Here is a 16111-nt window from a genome sequence, read left to right as displayed (position 1 = left end):
GCAATCTGGCTGCTGCTGTTGGAAGGCAGAGTACTTTCCCTTGTTTTCTGGAGCTTAGAGTTTGGAGTCTAACCCTGGAATGGTATGCTAAATATCCTTTTTGTCTCTTATTTTACAATAAAAATAAAATGACTGAAAGTGTGTTTGTCTGACAAAATATTGATGACTGGATAATCTATATCAAAGCAACATTCAGAAGAATACATTACCCAAATTATACATTTTGGATGAAATTGCTATTCAGACAAACATTTCTAGCTTAACAGATCATTATATTTGCAATTACCTCATTTTGTCTTCTCTCACCTCATAAGGATACCTCTATAAATGGGTATAATCATTATTAATCATTCCATTTCTATCAAGTGCTGTTGAGTTTGAGCCTTGTATTTGGCTTACCAGCAAGTAACTGGCCAAACATATTAAAATGAAATAGTAAAATTACTGTATTGTGAGAGCGTGATGAAATAGCGGCTCTACAGTCTCGGCTGTCTTTTCAGAAAGTTATTATGGTGCATCTTGTGCAAAAAAGAAATACATGTCCAAAATGTTGTAATATACACAATATATCTAGGATAATCTTTTGTGTTATACTTAGGAGGATAACCTAAGTAACTATGTTTTGTTATAAAGTGATATTAAATAGGAATTGTGCAGATAATGTCCCTCAAGCTACATTGGTAATGAAGCATCACTTGACTGTAATTATATTTTTCATACTGGAAGACTTTTTTTATTTGTTTAGAATTTGACAGAAGAAAATACTGTACTTTATAAATTGATTGAATTGTTTCAGAACATCCTTTTGCAGTGCAGAGGGAGGAAGAATTTTTACAGCACTGCCTGATTTCTGTATGGAACACACAAAAGAGAGCAGTTTAGTATTATACAGTGGGTTTGGAGCTGTTGTTACACAGAAATGAGTTTTTTCTGGAAGACTCAGCTCCCATGTGAGCCTTGACCAGTGTGGGCTCTCCTGTCTCTCAGCTCCTTCTGTGGCATGCAACATGGAGCCAGCTGGGGTGGGGAGCTCAGCAGGTAATTCTGCACTTTGGTGGAAACACTGCACTGCTCTCTACTGCACTTGGGTGAGTTAGCTCACTGTTAAGTGTCATCTACAAAAATTGCTGATGCTTGACATGACCTCTAGAGAAAGCTGCTTTCCAGAGGGGAGAGGAAGTTCAGTGACTTGAGAGAACTTGGCAACAGAAGCGAGCTTGGGGTGAAGAAACAAATGTCTCTCTCTAGTCTTTCTATTTATAGCTACCGTGACACTAGCTAAAAATCTTTGAGAAAAGTTTCTGTTTTCACATAAAAATTATTCCTGTCAAGATGAAAAATTTTATTAGGTCTCTAGGTACTGAATAAATCACATAAATATGATATAAATAACGACACATATATATCTGTTCTCAGCAGAAATTTGCTACTATTGTAAAGTAGGAGACAATTGTAGTTATCCTTATTCAGGGAATGAGTCCCATACTTGTACTTATTTAAATGCTTCCCAAATCTGGTATGTATTTTTAATTCTATTTCAAGTAAGAATGACTTTTTGTTGTAGCACCATGACAAAACTAACCAACCAAGTTTCCTTTAACCTCTCAACACCACACTAGAAGAGCCCTAGTAATGTCTGACCATCATGTTGCTTTTTTAAAGACAATTTGGGAGTCATCTTTCCTTATCCAGGATGATGATATAATAGAATACTATAGCATAGAGTACTATGACAATTTAAAAAAAAGTCCCGATGCACAACTTTGTTCTTCATTGTGTGTTCTATGGCACTGCACTTTTTTTTTGGTTTTTGTTTTATTATTCCATAATTTATTAAATGGGTAATTTCTGAAATTGTCTGATCCCTAGACATATAATTGTATAAATTTTTTTTTTCTTCTTTTTTTCGTACTAGCAGCTGGATGCCCAGAGATTTCTGGGTACGGCTTAACTTAAGATTTGAACCTTTTTTATGCCAAATATTCAGAGAATTCAAAGTATTTCCTGGCAGACTAGTTACTATTTGCATAACAAGAAATGTCTATTAAGAGACTCTTGGGGTAATACTAATAATCAGTAGACATTTAAAAAAATATTCCTTTTAGCATTTTATTCTACTTTGCAGTGTTTACCTCTAAATACTTATTATTCAGGAAAGAGAAAAGCTAAATGATTTCTTTAGTGCCAGTGTTGTCAAAAAGCATTTCCCAGTTTGACTGAGACTGTGGGAACTGGGAGCACAAAAGAGGTAAAATTTTTTCTACTCTAATACAGAGGTCAGTAGAATTAAACTACCATTAAATTTTGGGCAGGTATTTTAATGAATTCCAGAAATACAACAACTGAATGAAATAATGTGACTAGAGAGATCTTTTTTCTCATTTCTTTTGAATTAGACATTGCTGCTTGTGGCCAAACTGAAAGAGAGTTGAGATAAATGTTTTGTGAAAAAGTATTTCTAAATGAAGCATAATGGTTCCAAGGATATGCTGTATAAATTTGTGTTTTTCAAATTAAACTTCCCCTTTATTTTAATGTCTGCATTTGTTTTTGCTTTGAAGAAAAGAAAGCAGTTTGATGAATGCTAGGAGCCAGAGCATGCCTGTAGCTTGCATTATGGTTGATGTTCCATGTGTAAAGAATATGAAATCCTGTTGGGAGAGGGTAATTGGATTAAGTAAAATTGTGAAAGTAGTTTGTACTTGACCCTCATGAAAACAGTCTTTCTCACAAGGTGTCACATTCAACTACTTCACGAAGAACCCAATGTGAAATAATCTTATTGGCATCCATATTGGTTCTTTCTCTGGTGCAGATGTGTATAGCTCCATGTGCTCTGCTAATAAACATTTATCAGCTCCATTCAGTTGAGGATATGAATTTATCGAAGAAAAATTGATGAAATAATTTATAGATTTTGTGTATAACACTGAAGGTCATACTGTTTATTTAAATAAGTTCTTTATGAACTACACCATTTCATAATAACAGGTTTTAACAGTTTGTGGACTGGTCAGTTGAATAAGTAAAAGGCGCAGTAATTCCTTTTTACAGTTACATTACAGTTTTAATGAGAAGCATTGATTTTTCTCTTAATACTAATGTGTTTAATGACCTTTCTAATGACATCTGTCACTACTGTTTCTTCTCAAATTCTACTGGCATTTTCTTTCAGTGAAGCAAAGGATTTTAATTGCTTGTTGTGTTGTTTGAATGAGAATTAGTATTATTTTATAGTATGAAGGCTTGTAGAAGGCATACTGTTAGAAAAATGGAGTCTTATTTTTGATCTTCAGAAAATTTTAGAAACTGTCCATTCCTTTGTCTTCAGAAAATAGTTCCTTGAGTGCTACATGTGAAATGGGTTTTTCATTGTCAGTTTTTGGTACTTGATATTAAGGCAGAGTTTGTGGAATTTGACATGGAAGAGTATGTCAAGGTAGTTTCTGAAAATGCCTTTCTCAAGAGTTTGTTTTCCTTCAGCTTTTAATGGTACTATCTGAAGAAAGGATATATGAATTAACTAAAACATTAATGTACCATGAATCACTAAGAACAGCTATATGTAGTTCAAAAAAGGTATCATGTGGTGACTTTTCTTTCAATTGTAGATAGAGCTTGTCTTGAAAAACTTTCGTTATCTACTGCTGATCTTCTTCTGTTGTTTTAATACTCTAAAACTTGGCTATTAAATACCAGTATAACTTTAGTTAAGGGTGATTGTCAGCAGGCAGCAAAGTTTTTGGTTAGCTTGTAATTATTAATATAATAAAGGTTATGGGTGAGAGTCAAAGAAAGTGGCTCCAACACTTCTAAATGGTTTGCTCTCTCTCACAAACACTTAGTTTTGTTTTCCAATGACAAGGGACAAGTGATTACAACGAAAAGCAGGACGTGAGTATTTCCATAAGCTGCTCAATCTTGATCAGTTAATAAAGGTTATGCATTAAAATTTTAATCTGCATTACAGGTAGCAACGTTGCTTAGTTGATCCGGTCTAATTCAGGTGCGAAAATGAGGTACTCACCCACTTCAGGGTACTCCAAGCAGGCATGCTCTGATGTCACGCTCAGAGCTGCCACCCTAAAAGGCGGGACTTTGGGGTTACCATAACAACATCAGCCAGTCCTTGGCTGACACTACAACACTATTGCAGGAGCTTTGAGGGAGTATTAACCAAAATACAGTTACCATACATTTTGCCTGCTTTGCTGGTTAAGAATGTCTAGGCTGTGTAGAGATGCTTCATCTATACCATATGTTCTCTGTACATGTATGATTGAAATGGCCACATTTTTCTAAAGCTCTTTGGCATATCTATATCATATTTTGAAGAAGCACATTACAGTATATGTGGCAAAACCTAAGATGCATTTGTGTAAAGTTACCCATATTTACTTATTTTTTACATTAAAAATGAATGAGGATAAGCATTTAGAAAAGCTCAGCTACTGAGGCATGTAGAAAAAGTTTCCTCTGAGTAGTCCTTTGCACATAGCATGAGGAGATCAGAATCAGATTTTCTCCACTTATTTATAGCACATTTTGTAAAAATGCAGACCAGGAACTGGAAATGCTTAACAACTAAAGTGCACATGCAGTGTGAATGAAAACAGGATATTTAATTAATTAGACCAGAGATTGTGTTTCATGTAATAAAATAAGTCAGCTTGCTTTAAACAGGTTTCACAGACAACCTAAAACAGAGGAAGGAAGCTTGCCAATAGCAGGAGCTAATGCTTCAATACCTTTCATTTTGTACTCTGAAAAGAAAACCTCTTCTTAAGCTCATTCATTTTCCAGGGGGAATGTCGAATGCTGTGGCACATTGTCAGAGCTGCTTTATTGTCACCATCTACAAAGGTCACCTGAATTAATTGACTTCTTACCCTACGTATTGTTAAGCTACCCATTTTCTGTCATTTTTGGAAAGGTGACAGACTTAAAGCCAGTGGCTATCTGTTGATGGTTCTTTCACAGTGCTTGTTTCTCAGAACACAGTAGCTCTAAAATTACAAACAAATAATTACATTGGTGCAAAGGAACAGAATCTTTATGATGTTCTCCAGAGTGCACAGACGTGAGGGGGCTGAAGGGAGAAAAAGGGGTAGGAGAAATAATCAAAATACTGAGGTGTTTTTAATACAGTTGTAGTACTCTAAAAAGCAAACAAAAGCATATGGGAAGATGCAGACTGTATTTTTTTCACTTTGAAGCAAGCATTAGAGGGCTAACCTGTCTTTTTCATGGTGTAAAGTAAAATCTATCTCTGTCTTTCACTGGTGCATGAATCACAGATCCATGCTGAGGCACTTTACCGAATGTGTGTTCATCTGAAAGGATACTGAGGTACTCTGGTACTGCATGGAAGTAATGACATACACATGCATAAGCACAAGCACATTAGACAACTGTAGTGCTAGCCTGGAATTTTAAGTTGATTAAATTGGTTAAATAGAAAATCTCTGATGTTTTTCTAGCTCCCTGCATTTGCTGCCTTCTCCTTCCCCCTGTGTTGGGTTCTCTTTCTCATCAGCAGTGCTGGGCAAAAACTCCAGCTCGACATGTGAAAACAAAGACATGGAAAGCGAAGACAAACAGTTCTGAACCTTGCTCTACTGAAACAGGCAAAGCTTTTATAGTGATGGATTTAAACACTCTCCTCCCATGTAAATAGAGGGATCCTGCTGAGATGCTGTTAATTACCAAAGAAGATTAGAACTCCTCTGCTTAATGTGATCCTTTTTACCTAACCCGTCCGTTCCAGCTTCATCAGTAATCAGACATTCACACTGTCCCTTCTGACTGCAAAGAAGATGTTTTTAAGCTAAGTCATTTGCCACAGTCCTTAAGATGTAGCCTGGCAGAAATTCAATAACTGTTTGTGATATGCTCATTCAGCCTCATTGCTCAGTGGTTTTTAGGTCTTGACATAAACAGCATTTCCCTTAATCCTAGCACTGGAGAGAAGAAAGGAGGCTGTCCTATATCTTGTTTTATTGGTTTCAAAACACAGAGCAAGTGTTTAATTTGATACTACCTCTGAAATATCAGTGGAAACATTCTCCTATCATATTTTTTTTTATCCTTTGATGTTCTTTCAGGGTAAAAAATGCACAAATCTGATACTATTGCAAGCATATTTAGATAAAAAAAACATATTGCATTTGCATTTCTGTTCAGAAAGTAAAATGTGAAAATACACTAATAAAATAACTTTACAAAAGAAGAAAGGGGAAAGAGTCTAGAAGTTAAGATAAAAGTCAGGATAAAATTGAAAATAAAGAGGAACTTACCCTATAATAAGAGTAGTTTCAGAGCTGGAGGAGTTCTTGCATCTCAGTAATTTTGAATCCTTAGTTCAGGTAGCGACATACTTGTATTAAAGCCAGTGCCTGAACAGATGAGCACACATGTATGTATGGGTGTGAGTCGGCGTGCATGCGTGTCTAACAGTCTATAATACAAAGATGTATCTATTGATATCCTGCAACACGAGAGACTCTCTGTGCTGCCAGCTGAGATCCCTTGCGTTTGCCAGGCGCTGTTGCTGCCTGGCTGTCTGAGGCTCGCAATCCAGCGGAGAGGGAGGGAGGGGGGGCGTGGGGGATTGGAGAGCGAGAGGGAGAGAGATGCTGGCTAGCTGCTCTCACTTCCCCTGGTTTCCATGGCGGTGCGCGGCTCGGGCTCTGGGCTGTGCCTCGGGCGCGGTGCTGCCCGCTCGCCGCTCATCAGCAGCGGAGCCGGCGGCCCTGCCAAGGTGCTGCTGCTACGTGACACTGCTGCTGCTAATGCTGCTGCTGCTAATGCTGCTGCTGCTAATGCTGCTGCTGCTGCTGCTGCTGCTGGTTCTGCTGCTGCTGCTGCTCCTGCTGCCGCTGCTGCTCGGCTGCGGATGCACGAAACCAGCCCGTGAGCGCGCCCACATCGCTCTTCCCATTCGCGGGAGCTACAGGGCACGCTTTCTGTCTGTACAGATCACATTGGGAGGTCCAGATTTTCTCCCCTCGCCCCCCCCCCCCTTATTTATTTATTTATTATTTTTTCTTCTAAAGGCTGTTATCTGTACTCGCAACAACTTATTAGACATCGCCGAAGTTCTGCAAAGGCTGCTGTAGTTCAGAGGATACTGTATGATGAAACCATTCAGGAAATAGGTGTTGTGCCTTGCCCCTAGTATTTTTTTAATTTTTTTTTTTATTTTTTTAAACCTTAAGACAGGAAAATATTTTACATATTCTTCCTCTTCTAAATTTTATTAAATATTACATTTTACTACCTGTGCTTATCAATAGAAAGGAATAATACATCTTCCTGAGAATTAAAATTTCAGAATGAACTATGAAATGGGTTAGTTAAAGAAAAAGTCAGTTTCTCTCAATCTCTCTCTTTGCTTGAGTCTGTCTTTTATGGCCATCCAATTATATAAACAATATATTTTCCCAGAATTTTCCTTCCCTTTCTTTCTTCTTTCCCCCTTTATGCCATGCTCTTTGGTGAATGATTTATTTTTTTCCCTATTTATTCTGTGCCCATGACCAAAGGGCATACAAACTGTGAAGGTTTAAAAAACTACAGAATAATTTGTGATTGTCATCACTCCTTCTCCTAGATATACAAAACAATAAACGAGATAGATGTTGTTAGGAAAAGGTCTTTTTATCATGTATACTTTTTATATAAAATAAATTACTTTATAATAGGAGATGATTTATAGAAAAAGCACAAAGAATTGGTTATCAACAGGTCAAAAAAAATAAAATGTTGGATCTCTTGTGTGAATCCAGTCCCACAGCCCTGAGCGAGTCAGGCCACCCTCTAGTGGACTGAAGTGAGATGTGGTTCTCATTTCACACTCCTCTGCTTTGAAGAAAGGCTTATGGTCTTGTCTAATAAGAGTATGAAAACTTTCTGAAGATTAGTAAATGGTGTGAATTAGTGTATTTTTTGCAACAGCAATAGCATTAAAATTTTACAATAAAATGGTTGCTATTTTACAAATACTGAGTCTCATCTCAATTCACATTCAGTATGAGATCGTGGACTGAATTGTTTTTGTTTATATTTGCTAAAAAAATAATTTTATTCTTCATAAAATCACTTCTTATGAAAATTGAATTAAATTAATGCCACCATTCTGAATAAATTTCAGGTTGTTATAATTGGTTAGGGCAAATTTCACAGAACTACTCCTGTTAGATTCACCAGTACTTACACTGTGGCTTTATTAGAGCAGTCTTCTCCTTCCACCTCAAATTTTTGAATACTGTACTTAAGCTAACTACAGTGAACAAAGTGTTAAATTTTTTTAAAGATGTATGCTGTTCATTTTTCATTCATCTAACTGGGTGGGACTGTTTCATAGATGACATAATAGTATTTAAGTGACAGACTAAATGTGAATAAGTGAGATACTCTAGCCCAGGAAAAGGCCAAATGGCCTTTTCATTTTCTCTCATTCTTTCTGATGGATATTCAAATCTTTTTCTAATGTGAGTTAAAGAGTTATATCGAAAAAGTTGGGGCTAACCCATCCTTAGTTACCTTTCAGGTCTTCTTGCCTTAGGTTGGGACAGGGAAAACTAAGATCAGAAAGATATCACATCATCTTTCTGTAGCCTCAGGGCTCATTGGTGAAACCTGGCTTCTCCTTTGCCCCCATGAGATGGCTCTCAGAGCCTCTGATGTATGTAATGTTCACCACCTTGAGCTGCAAATGCAAGCCAGTTTAAACTTCCAAGTCATCCTATAAGCCTTCCCTGCTGCATACAGAATGTCCTGTGTTGGCTGGGATAATGCTCAGGATGTTCCAAGTAAGCACAACCCAAAGCCAGAAGGGTAAGACTTCTTGCCACTGTAGCTCCCACAAGAAAAATGGAAATCCTTCTTGATCTCAGCCCTCTCCTACCTCTCCCCAGCGGAAGATATTAACCTGTGCTACAGGGGTGGGATTGTGGGTGGACTAAGAGAAAAGAAAATTTCAAAAAGTTTGGACAAAGTTGAAAATGTTCTTTTAAAGACAACTAAAACCTGCTATTTCTCATATCTCATCTAGTGGAGATCATCTAGAGAAAGGTAAATAGATAGGGATTAGCATTGCCCCACATGAAATGTTTCTTGGGTTTGCCCCTAACCTCTTCATGAACTCACTGTCATTCATTCAAAGTCTGGCTTTCTAATTAACATGAGAATCATGCAAAAACATATTCAGTGATTTGACATGTGAAATTAAGATTAGAGAAGTGCTTCATTTTGGTTGATTGGTATGGACTGTGTAATTAGAGGTCTAGATAATTAAATCAACTAAAGTATACTTGCATAAAGAAAGTGAGTTCTTATGATAGACTACATATGCAATTAAAGTACTTCCTTGATAGGCATACATTTACATATTAGTTAAAATGTTATTAAATCATAATAAAATTCTGTTTCATAAAAAAAGGTGAACTAATTGAATTTTATTATTTAGGCAATGCTAAAGAATATTTTTTTTCAAACTATCTGCAGGAGAAAAATATCTTTTATAACCAAAACAATTATGATTATTAAAGTTCATTAAGTTATTTTTCTGCTGATTTCACTATAATGCTCAGTGGTTTAAAAATAGCAATGTAATCTATTTTATGAAAATCATATATATAGCTTAATAGGTTACAGGATAGAAAAAATTTCTCTCAGACTGATAGAGAGACAATGAAATTATTGCAGACTAACTCCAGCAATTTATTTAGCGTACATTTTATCTGATTACTGAGTGCACATTAAATAAACGAATTATTTGTTTGTAACGGACAATGAGAACAATCCATAAACCCCTTAGTTATTAAAACACAATGATTCTGTGTCTGCATTTTTCTCAAAATTGGAAGGTGATTTCCAATCCTTTTCCCCTTTTTCATTATGTAGAAAGGCAGAGCATCCTTGGGCCTCCATATCCTTTTTTGTGGTTCAGGATTAACCATGACCATTTCTTTCAGTGCTTTCAGTCTTTGAGAACACAGCTCTGTTTAGAATGCAACAAGTGTAGTTAAAATTGTAAATTTTACAAGAAGAATCCTACAACTATTTGATTTAAATCCTAAGATGACATACTTTATATCGAAAATTGGCTATTATTTTTTTTAAAAGTGTGTAGCCGTAGAGATTATGTCCATATGTAAAACAGACAACACTTTTGGAACAGCTTTCTCGCTACACATGCTCCTATCCTGGTTTCTGAGGCACCACAACTACAAGGAGGAGTCTTGGTGGTGGCTTTTCTCACTTTCTTCTTGTAGCCCATAGAGAAAAAAAAGGAGTGAGCTGGTGTTTATTTGACAGACTAAGCCTTACCAGTTCTGCAAAATACACCCTTATTGTATCTTCCATGTGGGTTGTGGGGAGGTATTCCTTTCTGAGTGAAGGTCAGTTTCAAAGAAATCTGTGATGTGGTGTCATCAGTTAATTTATTAATTGACTTATTAATTGTAGGCGGTTGTCATTGTGTGATTTGCCTGGAAGAGAGAAAAAAGAGTCACCACTTCATGTGAATTTGTTATGCCAGAATTTTCAGTGCAATGTCATCAACCTGGCATTGTCATGTGCATTTTTAGATATTCTGTCCAGACTATTGATATTTTCCTAAAAGGGCTATGATCCCATACAGACTAATTTTTATTAATATGTATCTTTCCAAAATTGAATCATTTTTTCAGTGATAAACAAAAGCAACATTTCTGGCTCTTGCTCTTTGTCTTTTTTGAAGATGAAAGACTTGTTGCCAACAATGAATTCAAATTTCTAGAGTTGCACTTTTTAATGGAAAATGCTCTATCAGATTACTTAACCTGCTATGAAATTTCTTTTATCAGATCTGAGAGATTGTGTTGATACAATAGAGCAAAAGCAGATGGAAATAAATCTGTAAAGAATTTCACGTAAGGGAAAATTCACATACACACAAAGCCCCAGTGACTTCATTAAATGCTATGTAGGTAGTAGGTGCTATATGACTTGGCAAAATCTAGAGCTGCATGGTAAAGAGCCTTATAGTACAGGCAAATTCAGTCATGTGTGATGGGGTTGAATGAAAGCATTGGTGAGGAGCTGATCTTGGTGATCAGGGATGTATTTCCTATTCCAGAAAACTTTTCTATTTGTGTGGCAACTGTTTTCTATGAAACAAAAAGTATGAGATCCCAGGCAAAAGCTATAGTCTCTTTCCTCATTATAGGTCCCAGAGCCATAGTCAGCCTTCTGCAGGAGCAGCTTGAGGTCTGAAAAATCTTAACAAGTTTTATCCCTACTGGGTCCAACACAGGGTGATATCTGAATTCTTCTAATTTTCATCCTTGACCCAATTTTAATAGGCAAGAATCCCTGGCATACCAGTATCTGCAGAAGGCTGGAAGTGAGTCACGCATAGCAACCACAACCTTGCTATGTCACATGGGATTCTTAATGAAGATAGAGTAGTGAAAAGCAGCTAGAGAATCTTTATATGCAGCTGGATAAGGCAGATGAAAAATCTGTAAAGCAATTTTCAAGCTCAGTGTATATGTTTAAAAATTTATTTCATCTCAGTAAGTTTATGTCTTACTTATGATGACATCTCAGGTTTTCTAGCCTTCATTAACTGGATATAACTTATTGGGATCTTCTCTATGTGGATCTCTAAGACTGAGATACCCTTGTTGATTTCTCAAGGATCTGCTTGTTTGTGAACCTTGTTTGCAGGACCCAGAATGTGCATGGAGTGTAGCAGTTAGTGCCATCTTGGAGCTAATCTGTATCTAAGGCTGATGAAGAAAATAGTGGCAGTAATGATTTGAATGTAAGGCCTAGAACTTCCATCCTGGTGTCAATTTGTTGTAATTAGGTGGTGATGGGTCTTGAAATTTCTGTCCTTATAGAGAAGCTGTTTTTCATTTCTTTTCTCATATCTATTTGCTTTTCTATGGACATTAATTGATATTTTATCTGAAACAGGTCTGTACTTTTTCTGTTGACACTGTGTGGTGTGGAAAATAATATGTGATCTGTGAAAGGGAACTTCCTTCTCCCAATTATGTTTTTTTTTTAAATTTAGCCACCTTCCCTGATAATGCCACATTTGTGGCAATAAATGCCATCTATACAGTGTGTGTTTTTCAAGGGCAGAACTTCTGACATGAATTTCTTAACTTTTTTGATGAAACTGAACAAACTATTCTTGCTGCATTTCATTGTGGTTTAATATTAAAATGAATGGTTAACAATAGAAGTTCTAAATTATCTGCTTTTCATAACTATTTGCACAAGAGGTATTGGTGATTTAGAAAACTTCGCTAGAAAAATCACTAATTGGTGATTTAGAAAACTTTAGAGTCACTAAGTTAAGTATTAGAACTAGAATGTCATTTTGCTTTTAGTTACTTTTACTCTGTGACTGAGAGAAGTACCAGTTATTTCCCCATGCCATCAATACCATGAATTTGACCTGGTGATGGCAAGAAACAACATGGATAAGTGCAGTGAGTGTTCAGAATATGGTTACCTAATGTTACTTTAAATAAAGTACACTAAACTATGGGAGTGTAATGGGTACCTAAGGGAAGCCTTTAGTTATACAATTTTGTTTTTTCAACTTGCAGATCTAGAAAATTAATTAAAAGGTCACTGGAACATACAACATCCATGCTGATAAAAACCCAAACAATGTAACTAGGAATGCAGTAAATATCTTCCCTCTCATTTCTAGTTTCACTGCCAAGAACCGCACACATGAAATATTTTTATTTAAATGTAGCGCTATCTTTAAATCAATAAGCTGGGGGTAGAAAGGATCATGTACACTATGACTTACTGGAGGAGGAGTTGTTTCAGAGGCTTTCACATAATTTCCATTACTAAGGAAACCATTTATTTTGTCTGTGCATATTTTGAATAGATCTCTCATTTGAAGTCTGGTGCTCAGACACAGGATTGCATTATAGCACTGAGAAAGAGGCAAAGGAAACAAAAGACACATAAAACCACTCCATCTTTAAGGAATATAGCGTATAGTATTACATGCTTATGAAAGTGTACATATCTATATATATTTGAGAGATGTCCATACATGTATGCATTTTGATTATATTGTTCCTACAAAAAGCAATGTGAAAATATTAATCAATTAGGCAGGGAAAGCAGATCTTCCTGTACTTTGCATGCCTCTATTGTAAGGACATTTGAAAAATCTGGTGAACCATTTAGGTAGCAACAAATCTGAGTCCTGATTTTCATTTCCTGAGACAAAACATAGCATGAGATAGAAAGAAATCCCTATCCATGACTATGGAAAAACAAGGCTGCAAGGATGGCTCTGCGTTCAACTGCTGGTCAAACCTTTGCTTAGAAAGTGAGTCTGTTTTGGGAAAATTCTTGATGAAGACGTGACTGCAGATACACACTCAACCATACTTAGACATATGTTATAGCTGGGTCAGCACATTTTCCCCACATGAACAGCACTTATATTCTGTATTGACAAACAATTGAATTAATAGCCCCACTATTGCCAATTATGTATGCTCAGTTGATATCTCAGAAACAAAAAGGTTGCCTCAGTACAGCCAGATGAATCCGGTTTGACATGTTTAAAGTATAAGTATTTAAATAACTTGGAACTGATTTCAAAGTATCCTCAAAGATGAGAATTGTTCACATATAAGCTCAAAGTGTCAGAGAAATGTAGAAATCCAGAAGATTACCAGAGATCTGCAGGGAAATGAAGTTTCTAGCTAATAAAGGTTCTTATCCAGCATGTTCTACTAAATAAATTAGTTTATCAGTTAATTTCTTTTTTTGCCAAACAGGATAGAAAATTGAAGAAAAAGATGGAAATTCCCATTTTCAAGGGTTACAAAGCCCTGGGCTCCATAGGGTCGGTCATGTGACAACAAAACCCACACTATAGAAAATTAAATTCTCATATGTTTTGTGTGTATTAATGCCAATTTATTTTGAAATTAAGGAACTTAAGTCATCAGTTAGTGCTATCTGATATGTCTGATGAATAATTATTTGTAATATATGTTGCATAGTTCATGAGCCATTTTGGGTGATGAAAGTTTACTTTTAAAGCTAATATGCCTCAAAGGGATTTATGTGTGTGTTGGTGTGCACAATTAATAAGCAGCTTGTCCCTGCAGATTTTTTGCTGTAACTCCTTGACTGTTAAATGCATGGGAAAATGACAGTTGTGGTAAAGCTGACATGTCCTTGTCTTGACTTAGTTGAATAATTTTGGATGAAGCAAAAAAAATTAGATTACATAGAGATATCAGAATTCATATGTGTTGGCTAAGAAATACTAATTTTTGATATTTCAGAATATTTGTGTTATTTCAGTACTGTAGTGGCTATGTTTGCTTTCTACTGTGGAATCGTGAGAATTCACATGTCTCAAGGAACACTAAAAGTATTGCTATTCATTATCCTTTAATTTATCCCTGCAGGAAGAAATAACATCTTCAGTGTTTGGTAATACTGACCATTTCCTTTATGGTGTAACTGGTGTGTTTCCAAGAGAGTGCATTCAGCCTCTAACTCCCATCAGTATTATCATAAAAGAGATGAAATCAATATTTTTTTATAAAATAACAGGGATAGGTACTTTCAGAGAAAGTTAACATCTGTTTTGTTACAAGACTGTCACCTGGTGAGGACCAGGAGCATTTGATACTGAAAAATAATTAAGAGTTAATAATTTAATTGGGAATTCTAATTACTAGAGAAGAGGAACTAACATTTTGTAGAATTTTAACTATTTGGTAACTGTGTAAAAGTATCATATAAAATTCAGTAGATAATACAAATTATCGTTTAGTGCCAAGTAAATCTTTTGATGACGTCGCTGTGACAAGAAGACAAAGGACACGTTGAATGGGAGAAGGAGGATGGTTTTCCCACAATAAGCAGCTCAGAGGAACATAGGAATATCAATCAGAAACACTGCTTGAACTTTAATATTAGAAACGGGATTACACGCTAAGTAGTTGATGATGGAAGGTCATTTGGAGCCAGTAAAATGTAATTCTGCTTTAAATTGTGGGTTTATTGGAAATAACTGAGAGGTAAAACATATCTCTGTATTACTGGTTGACCAAGAGGCAAGAACTCACAGGGTGGCACAGCTGTGAATAAAAACAAGTATGTCTGAGGATTGTTGTTCAAAGTTGTTCCAAGAGCAGTAAGGAACTGGCTACTTCACTTAGAATAATTAATTCAGCTATGATTCTTTTGTGCTTGAAAATCATATGAACTCCAAGTGGAACACATGCAATTAAATACTATTCAGGTGACAGCAGAGCCCACATTACAGAGGGGTTTATGAAACCTTGTCTTGTGTAGTGTAGGAGAGTCAGGGGGAAAATAAGATTCCTGCTGATGAATACATCCTGCTGGTATATAATGAGGAAAAGGTAGCAGAAGAACAAAATTTGTGTGTGACTGTGATTAAATTTAAGTCTGTTTTTTTTTTTTTTTTTTTCCTGTGAGTCATCACATCCTGGGATAAATTTCCAGTGGAAATAGTTTGGGTAGAAAATCAAAGCAAGAGCAATCCAAACCAACCACGACTCTGGTGAAATAAATCACTAGCAATAACACCCCTCTTCAAAAATACTGATTTGCTTATTTATAAGAGCAGTGTGTTTACAAATAGCTGACTTCATGCCTACAGAAGAAGAAGCTAAACTTAATATTTTCAGAAGATCTTTACAGTCCTTTTTCCCTTATCAAATATTAAGCCTACTTATCAGATTAGTGTAAATCCAGTCCTTATCTGTGTGTTCTAAAAATCTATCAAACTCTCTTTGATAATTTTGAATTTTTGTGACAACGGAAATTTCTTACTCTTCAGCTTGTGGGAATACACATTGTTCAATGTTAAAACAGCTTCCCTCAATATTTACCCAGCTAAGTACAAATGAAGCAAATATGAGTTTAGTATTTTACATTTACTTGCAATTATAAAGCAGTAGTTTACCTATCTTTGCATGAAATTCAGAAGAAAAAAAGGAAACTAATATCCATATTTAAGTCTTTTATTTTCACTTTTCTAGATAGTTCTGGAAACAGTAGTCCTTTTGATAATAATCTCTAAAAC

At 35.9% G+C, this 16111-nt stretch overlaps 2 protein-coding genes across 2 annotated transcripts in view; one reads left to right on the top strand and one right to left on the bottom strand.

The window, feature by feature from the left end:
• The window catches only part of LRRN3 (leucine rich repeat neuronal 3), a 31643-nt gene extending 25098 nt beyond the window's left edge, over positions 1-6545 (bottom strand). The window contains exon 1 of the mRNA XM_005519272.3: positions 6297-6545. The gene's annotated coding sequence lies outside the window, so the exon portion shown is untranslated. The remainder of the gene's footprint in view (positions 1-6296) is intronic.
• Positions 1-16111, top strand: part of IMMP2L (inner mitochondrial membrane peptidase subunit 2) — a 403902-nt gene that overhangs the window by 188962 nt on the left and 198829 nt on the right. The gene's annotated exons all lie outside the window — the stretch shown is intronic.

The sequence above is a fragment of the Pseudopodoces humilis genome, chromosome 5 (genome assembly GCF_049639895.1).
Source record: "Pseudopodoces humilis isolate 2021_Gansu_Grassland_sample_001 chromosome 5, ASM4963989v1, whole genome shotgun sequence".
Classification (NCBI taxonomy): Eukaryota; Metazoa; Chordata; class Aves; order Passeriformes; family Paridae; genus Pseudopodoces; species Pseudopodoces humilis.
This window is presented reverse-complemented; position numbering and strand designations above follow the sequence as displayed.